Here is a 13417-nt window from a genome sequence, read left to right as displayed (position 1 = left end):
AATTTGTCATCTTTTTTTCCAACAGTGGACCAGCATGATTCCGTGATCTTACGTCTAACAGTTCCGCTAATGCCTCTAAAGGGGAATTCCACCATGGTGTCCGCTGTTCTATAAGATGTCTATGTTTCAACCAAACTTTCAATAAAGCTTCTCTAATAATATGGCTGGAAAATCCTTTATGAACCTTATATTTTTCATAATTTAGATAAGCGTGCCATCCAAACCTTAGGTTGAAGCCCTCGAGATCCAATAATTCTGAGTTTTCTAAACGGTACCATTCTTTAAGCCACAGAAGGCAGGCGGCGTCATAATATAAAATCAAATCTGGTGAGGTCAGGTCTCCATGTTCTCCAGGGCCGTCTTAAGCATGTCGGGCGCCCTGGCGCTGTGGTGCGATGATCGCTCCGGCGCCCCCCGCCCCGTTTCTCACTGCGGCGGGCAGCCGCAGCTGCGCGGTGCCCCCCCTGGCGCCCTGCGATCCCCGGGCTTGCCTTAGAGCCGGCCCTGCCATTCTCTAATATCAACCATAACTAAATGTTTTATTCAAGGTCATTTCCCTTGCCATACATACCAAGTTGTCAATTCCTGCCATTAGATGGGTGACTGGCTTGATCCAGCAGGTCCTTCTGATGTTCTTATGTTAATGCGGTGTGTTCTGTCACTGGGTTTGTTCATCATTATGTGCTGTCATGTTCCCCACGTGAGGAAATATTGACAACTTGGGAAATGCCTGAGGATTGAGAGAACAAAGTGTTTTCTGAAAGGCAAGGCAGGCAGAATTAGGGCAATAGTTGCATCATGCAGAGCAGATAAAATCGGGACAAAATTTGTCCCAGGCAGTGTGGAAGCTAGTTTGGCAATGTCTGCAGTTTCAATGGATGGGAAGTGCTATCACTATTACTGTAAGTGAGGGTTTGAGTCTACTTCCTTTCAACACAAAGGACCAGTTTAATATATTGGTCCCTGGCATTTCACAATCACCTGCCCAAGTCCTCATAGTTGCATTTTGCAAAACCTGTCCAAATTTATAATGGCACGATTGGGCTCCATTGATTTCCAGTGGGATTATATTTATATTTATTTACATGCTGCCTTTCCCCCAGAACTGGGGTTCAAGGTTCATATGGGAGAATATGGTCCTTCAGATAGCCTGGACCTGAGCCGTTTAGGGCTTCATAGGTCATAAACATCACTTCAAATTACGCCAGGAAACAGGCCAGGATAAAACTAAGCATGTGCTTAACTCTTCCATTGAAATGGATGAAACGTAGATGTATGTCACTTAAACTGTATTTATTATAATTTTTCTTGCATTTTATGGAGGACCCTCACCTAAGCATATTAGCCTACTGGCATTTGACACATATGTGGGACTTGATGACAATTAGTTTGTGACCTAGTCTGTGATTTCTTGCATTGCAGGGTTTGGACTAGATGAGCCCATTGGATCACTTCCAGCTCTACAATTTTGTTTTTCTTTTCTTTTCCTTTTTCATTTTCATACATCTATCTTTACATCACTCATACATACATATTACACTATTGAATCTAATTAGATATAATTTCCATTACATAACCTTAAGAATTTCAAATTAAACATAGTTCCAAAAGAAAAGTAAAAGGAAATTATACTAGTATATATACATTATAACTTTGACTTCCCTAATGCCACTCTTCATTGATCTATAAGAAATTATTATTTAGAGATTATACACAAATAAATATAATATTAATATTAATCAATTTAAGCTTATCACATATCATATTGAATTCAATATTTTATCCAAATTTTGCTAATATTTTGTTTTGTTTTATTTATTTTGCAAGAGTTATTCCAATGCGTATACCATGTTCAGATCGCACCTCTTTTTTAAATAACCAAAAAAACTATTCCACTCATCAATAATTTTACTTCTTGGATTTTCTTTCCTCTTTTGTGATAGAAAGGCCAATTCCACATAATACATAGTTTTAAACAGCCATTCTTTTTTACTTGGTAGCTTGTCATTCTTCCCCAGGGCTGGCCACAGCCCCTGCCTGCTCACGCCAGTCTCTCCCCACCCTCATTCCTGGGTGAAGCAAGAGGGACTCCCGAAGTAGATTAGGGACAGGAGAACTTCTTAGCAGGGCTGCCAGTGCCACTTCACTTCCTTTGGATTTTGTCTCTCTCTCCTTGGGGGCTACTGTGTCACCCAGTCTAGCTCCTTCGATGTCTCCCTAGAGGTGAGCCTTTCTAAGAGTAGCCCCCCCCCACGAAAAAGATGTGATAATGATTAAGTGATAATAGAGAATGACCAAAGAACTCCCAAGAGGTGATGGTCTTCATCACCCTTCATATAAACTAGATCCACATTCAACCAGTGTTGTTTCGGAGGTTTGGTGAGCATACCAAGAGAGCAGCCAGATATATTTTGACTGCTTCAGGAGACCCAGTTCCATTGAGATCTCAGCATTTAAAAGCGTGCTTGTGCTGGGATAAGGGTTGTTGCTTGATATTGACCCCCCCTCCTTAATAATGAGCAACAAAACTATCTTACCTCTTTATCTGCATGTGCTTCATTCAGCCATGGAAAACACCAAAGAGCAAAGAGTGAAATTGAACCCCTTGCCATTTCAGTGCAAGCTAACACGCTCCATGCACTGGCTAACACCTTCCACGCTCTCTTTAGGGATTCACTCCCCTTAGGCTCCAACCCTAGGCAGGCTTACCTGAGAGTAAGTCCCATTAAACTTAATGAGTCTTTCTTCTGAATCAACACATCTACAAGTATTAGCTTCATGTGATGCAGTCTGTTTGTGTTTTCACTGTACTTTTAACTAAACAGACTGTCGGCATTTTGGGCTTAATTAATTATTAGGAATTGTTACTTTAGACCACCCCTTCTTCCAGCCGCCCCCCTTTAAATTGCTAATCATCAGCTCTGAGATTTATGGTCATTCTATTTTCTATTTTTATTTTTTCTACATTCTATTTTTATTTTTTCTATTTTCTATTTTTATTTATTTGTTTATTCATCAATCATTAAAAAAAATTGGGGGGGGGGCGCCAGAAGGTGATCTCGCCTAGGGCGCAAAAAACCCTAGCACCGGCCCTGCCCACGTGAGGAAATATTGACAACTTGGGAAATGCCTGAGGATTGAGAGAACAAAGTGTTTTCTGAAAGGCAAGGAAGGCAGAATTAGGGCAATAGTTGCATCATGCAGAGCAGATAAAATCGGGACAAAATTTGTCCCAGGCAGTGTGGAAGCTAGTTTGGCAATGTCTGCAGTTGCAATGGGTGGGAAGTGCTATCACTATTACTGTAAGTGAGGGTTTAAATCTACTTCCTTTCAACACAAAGGACCAATTTAATATATTGGTCCCTGGCATTTCACAATCACCTGCCCAAGTCTGCATAGTTGCATTTTGCAAAACCTGTCCGAATTTATAATGGCACGATTGGGCTCCATTAATTTCCAGTGGGATTATATTTATATTTATTTACATGCTGCCTTTCCCCCAGAACTGGGGTTCAAGGTTCATATGGGAGAATATGGTCCTTCAGATAGCCTGGACCTGAGCCGTTTAGGGCTTTATAGGTCATAAACATCACTTCAAATTACGCCAGGAAACAGGCCAGGATAAAACTAAGCATGTGCTTAACTCTTCCATTGAAATGGATGAAACGTAGAAGTATGTCACTTAAACTGAATTTATTATAATTTTTTCTTGCATTTTATGGAGGAACCTCACCTAAGCATATTAGCCTACTGGCATTCTACACAGGAAGTATTGACAATTAGGTTGTGATGGCCTGTTGTTCAACAACAAGAAATTTGTGATTCCTGCATTGCAGGACTTGGACTAGATGAGCCCATTGGATCACTTCCAGCTCCACAGTTTTGTGATTCTATAAACAAGAAAGGGAGATTGTTTCAGTGGAATTCCTTCCTGTTAGGTATACATAGGATCGCAGCCCCAGTACTTTCTCCCTTCTACCCCTTGTAGTAAACGAAACAATAAGCAGGGCTTTCATCGCTGCAGTGTTTACAAAACTCAACCACTGAGCAAAGAGGAAAAAGAAAAGAAAAGAAAACATCTCTTTATCATTGTGGTTTGCATTGTGGTCTACATGTGCCTGGGGGGGGGGGAACAAACAAACTGTATGAACATGACTCACAGTCCATTTTGAGAATTCATGATCATGATCTTTGGCTTAAACCCACACATAATTTTGTCAGGTTGCAGCTGATTCGCACCCATCTTCTGCAAAGGCGAGCAGGAGTCGGGGTCTGTGCAGATCTGCTGGTGTTTCCACTTCGATGGAGAAAACGCCCACTCACAAGGCAGACCTTGGCTGGGGTGGCCACTTAAACACCCCCCCCCCAATGAGGAAACACATCACCCAACAAGAGGACAAAAAAAGGAAAACACTTTGCATACAAGATACCTACGGTTGTTAATCTATAGGTATAGGAGCAAATATAGAAATAATTACTACTATTTAACTAGAAATGCAATGTATCCTGGCTTAGTGAAAAAGACTGACCAGGCATGACACCTGAATAGAGTCAGAGCATAACCAGTTAGGGCCTAACTGCATGCTACATAACTAATGCTTTGGGGTTTTTTTTAAATAAAAAAATTAAATATCAAGCATGGGTGCAGTTTTGGTTTGTGTAGGAGAAGGAGGTTTAATCTCGGCAACCCCCATTTTTGTTAAAATCCTTGTGTCACATGGTTGTTAGGAAAAAACTCTGCTGTCGAAATTTGACAAGGGGTAGGAAGAGAGAAGGAGGATAGCATTGTCTCAACAATGAGATGAACAGAAGAAAGGCCGTAGCTCAAGGGTAGAGCATCTGCTTTGCACCAAAAAGGCCCCAGGTTCAATCCCTGGTGTCTCCAGGCAGCTGAGGGAAAGACTCCTGTCCAGAACCCTGGAGTGCTGCTGCTACTCAATGAAAACAACCCTAAGCTAGATGGATGGATGATCTAAGGCCGGCATCCCCAAACTGCGGCCCTCCAGATGTTTTGGCCTACAACTCCCATGATCCCTAGCTAACAGGACCACTGGTCAGGGAAGATGGGAATCGTAGTCCAAAACATCTGGAGGGCCGAAGTTTGGGGAGGCTCTTTTCCTCTGTTCATGCAGAGCATGCAGAAGGTTCCAGGTTCAAACCCTTGCTTCTCCAGGTATAACTGAGAAAGACTCATATCTGAAAAGCCAGAGAACCACTATTAGTCAGTGTGAACAACACTGAGTTAAATGAACCAATGGTCTGACTCAGTATTAGGCTGCTTCCTAATGTAAGATGCTGTGTACCATTTGCGTTCGCAGTTAGGGTTGATTGCCTGCTCCTTTTTAATTCAAATGTTTGGAGCGGGGGACACCATACTGTGTCTTGGCCTATGACCTTGGTCTCAGTCTTAAAGGTACTGGGTTTTGGCCTCCATTGATGGTTCAGAGTTTCTTGTTCCAAACACTGAACAGCCCCCTTGTTTGTTTTCCAACTTGAATTTCTGCATCATTTTGGCACGGAAAAAGACCAACTGTTACGTGAGATTTGGAGAAAAACGTTCCCGTGATGGATAGCTGCTGAACGACCCCAGCGGTGCTCCCCTATCTGTGGGGGAGGAGTTTGGCATTTGCTTCTGATAGCCAAAGAATACATTTTCCCCTTGAATTAAAATTAGAGCCAGGAATCCAAAGCAGTTTATTTTATTTTTTTAGAGACAACCTCCAGAAGGGCAAGTCCATATTTGTTGCTTACAGCAGAAACAGCAACAGTGACTTCTGGTACCTTAAGGATTAGCGGATTCGTTTGGTCAGAGGGTTTTGTGATCTACAGGCGTCTGATGAAGTGGATTCTATCTGTGAAAGCTCTTACAACACTACAGCCATGTCTGCATGTAACACTAAGCCAATCCACAACACATGCAAATATGTTGGCTGGCTCCTGAGGAAGAGATCATGGCTGCTTTCTCCACAGACTTTTTATTTGTTTGTTTTTTTGCATTTCTATCCCACCTTTACCTCAAGGAGCTCTAGGTAGCATGCATAGTCCCTTCTATTTTGCCTATAAAACAACCCTGTAAGGTAGGATAGGCTGAGAGTGAATGACCACTGAGCCTAGGGTTTGCCAATCAGAAGGTCGGCAGTTTGAATCCCCACGACGGGGTGAGCTCCCATTGCTCGGTCCCAGCTCCTGCCAACCTAGCAGTTCAAAAGCATGCCAAAAAGTTCGAGTAGATTAATAGGTACTGCTCCTGTGGGAAGCTAATCGGCGTTTCCGTGTGCTGCTCTGGTGTTGGTGTTCCATTGTGCCAGTAGTGTCATGCTGGCCACATGACCCATCTGCGGAGCGGACAAACGCCAGCTCCCTCGGCCTGTAAAGCGAGATGAGCCCTGCAACCCCAGAGTCGTTCGCGACTGGACTTAACTCCCAGGGGTCCCTTTACCTTTACCTCCCGGGCCCTAGTCTGACACTCTAACCCAGTGTTTCCCAACCAGTGTGCCTCCAGATGTTTTGGGACTACAACTCCCATCATTCCTGACCACTGGTGTTGCTAGCTAGGGATGATGGGAGTTGTAGTCCCAAAACATCTGGAGGCACACTGGTTGGGAAACACTGCTTTAACCACTATACCACACTGGCCACACGAGCTTGGCTTCACATGTCAATGAACCCAGGATCATGCTTAAGGTCTCTCCTCCTTAACCCCAATTTGCCATCGAGTTTGTCCTATTGTTATGGGTCATGGTGAAGAACTGGAGACCTTACGCATGACCCAGATTTGGATGTCACAAAAAGGGCCCCTCCAGATGTTTTTAAAAATTTATTGTGGGTGTGTTCTTGATAGTACATTAGTAGTGAATTTATTCTTCTTTCTGAGTTGTTCTGCAATGCCTCCCCACCGCTGCCAGGTTATTGCTGTTGGGAGGGGCTGTAGCACAGCAGAAGCGGGACAAGAATAAATAAATCTCTCCTGGTGAAGTCACCCTGGGGAGGAGAGAGAATGGTCTCTGTTCTGACCATTTCAACAGGAAAAGATAACCAATTGGATCTTCTGTTAACATGCAAATCTTATCTAGTTTGATAAGAAGAGATCCTTCTTGGCTCCTTACATCACCATGCATTTCAGTGGGTGTGGGGCAGGCAGGACACAGGAAGCAGGGGTTTTTTTTTTGGTCATTTATAGAAAGAAGACTTCCCTATTTTTCCTTCTCTACATGATGCACCTTGCCTAACGTTATCTCTCTCTACAGTTGGGTGGGTGGGTGCCCCCCCCCCCCCAAGTTAAGGGAGTGAAAAGTGAGCATGATGCTGATTTTGTCTGAGTCATCTTCCTTTTTAGAGATTTTCACTCACTGAAATTTGTACTGCAGGGAAATGGGTTGCAAACATGACTTTGGGGGAAGTGTGCTACGTAAAGAAATAGGGTGCACTTAAGAAAAGAGCAATGTACAAAAGTAGTTCATTGGAAGTGATGGTGAGAGGGACACACAACATTTTTAAAATAGGGGAAAAGGTGTCAAAGGGATATTTTGATACATTATCTCAAAAATTGTTCCCAAGACGATCGACATGGAGTGTGTTAGAGGACATTCTGCCCACCTGTGTTCTTAGAAAAATTCAGTATGTTTGTGCCAACTATATTAACACAATTAATTCAGTGTTTGCCTGAATGTTTTCCCATCTGAAGACCCTTCCTACATAAGTACAGCTGTGAGCATACCCACAATTATCTACTCTGATTAACTCAGAGTAGTTAACGTAATTTAATTAACTTAAAACTCATGGTTTTAAGTCCAGAAACAACACACTTTGGGGTCTCTTGAAAATACAATGCCTAGTTCTGTCTGATACACTACATATTTTGGAAATGTGTTAGTCTGTTTGTGGGTTTGGATACTTCTTAAGATATCATAACCAAATTTTGCATGATGTTTCCTGGAATCAAGGAATAGGCTTTCATCTATGTTTTAATGCAATCTGACATCATTCTGAATCAAGATTTATTTATTATTACATTTATATCTCTCCTTTTTATCCTCCAAGGATCTAAAGCTGGTGTACATGATTCCCCCCAAACCTATTCTATCCTCACAACAAGCCTCTGAGGTAGGTTATTCTAAGAGATGGCAACTGGTCTGAGGTCACCTAGTGAGCTTCATGGCTGAGTGGGGATTCAAAACCTTCTCTCCCAGTTCCTAATTCAGCACCAAATTCTGCATGGTGGTTCCTGAAATCAAGGAGCAGGTTCTCATCTATTATTGTTATGTATTGATAATTTGATTGTTTTATCTTTTTTGTAAAATGCTTTGATGGTTGTTTTCATTTTTTTTGTTACAATCAAGTGGGGTCTAAATTTCATTTGATGAATGAATGAATGAATGAATGAATGGATGGATGGATGAATGAAATACAAAACAAATGAATCTCTCCCCCATTTCTAGCCAGGGGGAAGCACAATTTTCTTCCTCCCTCCCCAACATAATTGCAAAGGCAAACTGGAATTTGTTACCAGGTGGTCACATTATCCAGGAGCCTGCAAGTCAAGGAGAGTGAAGTCACTTTAGTTTTAGGTGCACACTCGGAGCATCGTAGATGTACAGTGTCATGTTCAAAGCAGTTCTCGGCATCTTGCTGATCTGTGACTTGATGGGGGGAATGAAAGAACTGTGTGCAATGGAAAAAGCATTGAATCTGACATATGCAAGCTGCAGACAGGCTGTTTCACACAAGCAAATAATCCCCTTACGCTTTGCCATTCTGTGGGCATGCACAAGTGAATTCACTGAAGTCTTTAGATTTGCCTAGTGGGAGATGAGATAACTTCTGCTTCTGGGGCTGCATCTAAAACTCAGGGACAGGCTTCCCCAACCTGTGGACCTCCAGTTGTGTTGGACCACAAGTCCCATAAGTGTTGCTGGCTGTGTGTGTGATGGGAGTTGTAGTCCAGAGCATCTGAAGGGCACCAGGGAGGCAAAGGTTGCTTTGTGTAGGAAAGAACAAGAGAAGAAACTGAAATTAACAGATTCATTCATCCTTAATGTAGGGAAAGGCAGCTTCCTGTGTTCCCAGATGGCACAATTTCCATCTTCACCCCTGACCACAGTGACTTACAAGCCAAGGTTAATTGCAGCCAATAAGTCCAGAGAACTGAAGAAAGTAAGAGAAGGCAAGGCACACACTGCCCTCATCTAATTTAGAAGCTCAAATGTTGCAGCTCTTTTATTGAAGCACAAATAAGGAACTATCGGCACCCACCCTCGAGAGTCAGCCTTTTTCAGTTCCTTTTCTAAATGTCTGTCTTTGGACAAAAGCAATCCAGTGAGAACATCTAACCCAGAACTTATCCACAGTGGGATCAGATGAGTCACTCTTCTGCTCGGAAACTTTACTGGAATGCCTTTCTGTCCATTTTCAGTAACTAGGGCATGCACCCAGTGTTCCTCTTTATCTTCAGAACACACACACACACACACACACACACACACACACACACACACACACACACCTCCTTTTCCATCACGATTTTCACAGAGAACTTTCCAGACCATTGAGAGTGAAGCATCTATTGTACTTTCTGATTTTGTAATACAGTAATAAACTGAGTTACTGGGGAGGGGCGATGGGCGGGAGTAGAGTCAGAGAAGTGGACAAACAGATAATATATTAAATTAAAAAATTAAAAAAATGTCCAGTAGCACCTTAAAGACCAACTAAGTTTGTTCTGGGTATGAGCTTTTGTGTGCATGCACACTTCTTCAGATACACACAAAAGCTTATACCCAAAAGCATGCACACAAAAGCTTATACCCAGAACAAACTTAGTTGGTCTCTAAGGTGCTACTGGACATTTTTTTAATTTTTTAATTCATTTCGACTGCATCAGACCAACATGGCTACCTACTTGAATCTAGATAATTTTATGTGTGTGTGTTAGAAAAGAGAATTACAGATTCAATTTACAAATACACCAATCTCACTGCACTCTAGCACATTTACAAACTATCTTAATACAGTTTAATATACAACGCCCAACTTCCCCCCACTCCGATTGAACTAAAAACCAGTTGATCCTGATACCCTATAGAAATGACTTTACTATAGTCCATAAATCAGCAGGTGCCTTCATTCAACATTTTTTTAAAAAATTAAGTTAATAGTAACTAAATTTTAACTGATTGAAGACCAATCAGTAATAATCAAAGAGCAGGTAAATAAAATATAATTTATCATTCTGACCATATTCATCTTTTTAAAGCATTTTCATTTAAAGCACTTTACATTTTAGGAAATCCCAAAATGGTGTACAAACAATAATGAAAGACATCATAAATAAAATAAATAAATAAAAAGCCACAATATAAAACCCAAGTATTAGAATACCCATCAAAATCAGCAGTGTCCCCATCCCAGCTTAATGGCCAGAATGCATTATTTCATAATACCTAAATTTAGTAACTGCACAGACTCCGGCTGTTGGGCTCCAACTAAAGATGCATTGCCTAACTAGGTGCACAAATCAGTACCAGACTGCTGTGATCCTGTATCTGATGAAATGGTGTGGAATGGTCTCCAAAAAATTAGGAGGGATGGCTGAGGGAGCTGAGTTTGTTTAGCCTGGAGAAGAGGAGATTGGGAGGGGTGATAGGACAGCCACCTTCAAATATCTGAAGGGCTGCCCCATGGAAGATGGAACAAGCTTGTCTCTGGTACTCCAGAGGGTAGGACCCAAACCAGTGGATTCAAATGACAAATAAACATTAGGAGGAACTTTATGATGGTAAGAGCTGTTCAACAGTGGAACGGTCTCCCTCAGAGGGTGGTGGCCTCTCTGCTGGAGGTTTGGTTTTCTTAAAAAGAAGAAGAAGAGGCCAGATAACTGTGAGGATTCTTAAACTGTGATTTGTGCATTGCAGTGGGTGTTGGGCTCTCTTCCACCCTCATAGTTCTATGATTCTATAGGGGTTTGTCAGTGCGATTGCAGCATGGAAACCTCCCCAATATCCTTCTCCCTCCCAAAAAGCTGCAGCATCGCTCCAGACCCACCCCACATAGCTGCCAAGTTTTCGCTTTTGTCGCGACGAAGCCTATTCAGCATAAGGGAAAATCCCTGTAAAAAAGGGATAACTTGGCAGCTATGCCACCCCACTGACCTCTACCATAAAAAGGTGAACTTCCCTTCATCCAGTTTAGATGTGCACGGAGCACATCTCGAATCATAAATGGAATGGTTGGCTCCCTCAAGTCTAGGGCAGACCACTGCCCACTTGACAATTATGGACTTCTAAACTTCTATTTTATGTTGTTTAATGTTTTTTTAATGGATTTGGATTATCAGTTAAAAATACGGAACATATGAACTAATAAACAGTCATCAAAAGGAATACAGAGCTTGACAAATGCAGAAAGTAGGTATCAGCTGAAGATTGCAACCACTTATGTTGCGATATGGACCGTCAGATAAAAGTGTTGTTCTATAACATTACTTTTAAACTTCTCAATGAGCCAGTGACTCCACAATCAATTCAGAGCACAAAGCAATGCTGGCTTCTTCCTTTAACTACCTCCTGTGAAGCTCTCAGCTTATTAGGGGTCACGGCGAGGTTTTGATCCTGGAATAGCCAGAGCCAGTTATGCAGCGCTCTGCTGGTGTGTCTGCTCTTCCTTACAGCTCTTGGGGCATTCCCTTCCCTCACGCCAAGTGTGTGGCTGAGGCACACGGCTTTCAACACCCTGAAATGCACAAGGAAGTGGAGTGGCGGGTAGCAGCAAGACATCCTTGTGACTTCTTCACCCAGAGGATCATAGGATCCTAGAAATGTGGTGCTGGAAAGGTTCTAAAGAGCCAGCTAGTCCAACCCCCTGCAATGCAGGAACCACAGCTAATTGCTTCCAGGACTCCCTATGTCCCTTTTCAGTTCCATGGCAGCATTCACTTCTAGGTATAAGAGAGAAGTGCCTTCTCTAAGGTGGGCAAGGAGGCACTCAACTCTGGGAAGCAGGCACAAGGGCTCTGGCAGGGCGCTAGAGCCTTCCAACCTCCTTCCCAAAGCTGGGAAAGCACTGACTAGGCTTTGGGAAGATGGAGGGAGTATCTACCCTGTCAGAGCCTCATGCCTCCTTCCCAAAACCCAGGCTTACCAGGCTTTGAGATGGTGCCTCATTGGCTCAGCGCCCAGTGCGTGCCCACTGCTTGCACAGCTCTAAATCTGCCCCTGCTTTTATAGTAATTTACACTTCCAGCAACCCCTGCTGCCCTCTTGTCCACCTAGGTAATCCCCCCACCTCCCAGCGGGTGATGCCACCCACTTTGGAAAGCACTGTTCATCTATTGGGTCTCTTCTTCTTTTCCTTTTCCTTTTCCTTTCCTAACAAAAAAGCCCCGGATGCCGCAATCTCTCCTCTTGAGGGATTTGTTCTGTGGAAATGCCCGGCATGAGTTTTCTAGGCTAAGATCCACAAAGGCCACCACAGAACAAATGAGGTGAGATGGGGATGAATGCCAGCCAAAGACGACAGAGGCACAGGGCGGTGGGGCACAGAGAACAGCTCTGGCAACTACGGCGGCTATCAATCACCGCGTTGAGATGTTTGGGGCTGCCAATGTTTCTGCAAAATTCCTTCCCTCTGCTGGAGCCCTGGAGTCAGCAACATTGGCTGGGAAGCCAAAACTCTCCCCTTGGAGGAGTCAACCGTCTCCCGGCTCCAAGACAGGGTGCTGGCATGGAAAAGGAGCTTCACAATCCCCATTGACTGGCAACAAGCCCAAGCAAATTTGCACATCGCAGTCATTCCTCCGGGGGAATCTCTGGCTCATGCATTCATTTGTTTGCATGTGTATTTGGTTACTAAGGTCAGAGCTGTGTCATCTTGAAGGGTTCCAAGTGGGCATTTGGCTGTGCTCCCCCCGCCCACCTCCACCCCTGCACCACAACTTTTCTGCAACCCTGTTAATAATAGACATGCACTTTGCTTTAGTTGAACTAAATATAGATTTGACTGAAACTTCATTGCAGGAGGCAGGAGGGAAAGTCAAGCCAGCTTGCTCTAATTGAGCTTCTTCAAGTTGGTGCCCTCCAGATGTTTTGGATTACCAGTATGGTAATCAGCTTGGGGAAGACTGTTTGAAAGGAAAAACAGCCATATTCCTGATTCTGTAGTGTTATTTCAATTGCTTTGACCATTGTGTGCCCCTTCCTGGAGAGTTCCAGAGGGTGGCAACACGAGAATGGGTCTGTTCTGTGATGGCTCCCCATTTGTGGAATGTTCTCCCCAAGGAAGCTCACCTGGTACTATTATTATGTATATTTAGGTGCCAGGCACCTGGACCCAGGTGGCGCTGTGGGTTAAACCACAGAGTCTAGGGCTTGCTGATCAGAAGGTTGGCTGTTCGAATCCCTGCAACGGGGTGAGCTCCCGTTGC

This window comes from Zootoca vivipara, chromosome 6 (genome assembly GCF_965207765.1).
Source record: "Zootoca vivipara chromosome 6, rZooViv2.hap1.1, whole genome shotgun sequence".
Taxonomy (NCBI): domain Eukaryota; kingdom Metazoa; phylum Chordata; class Lepidosauria; order Squamata; family Lacertidae; genus Zootoca; species Zootoca vivipara.
Note: the sequence above shows the minus strand (reverse complement) of the source record.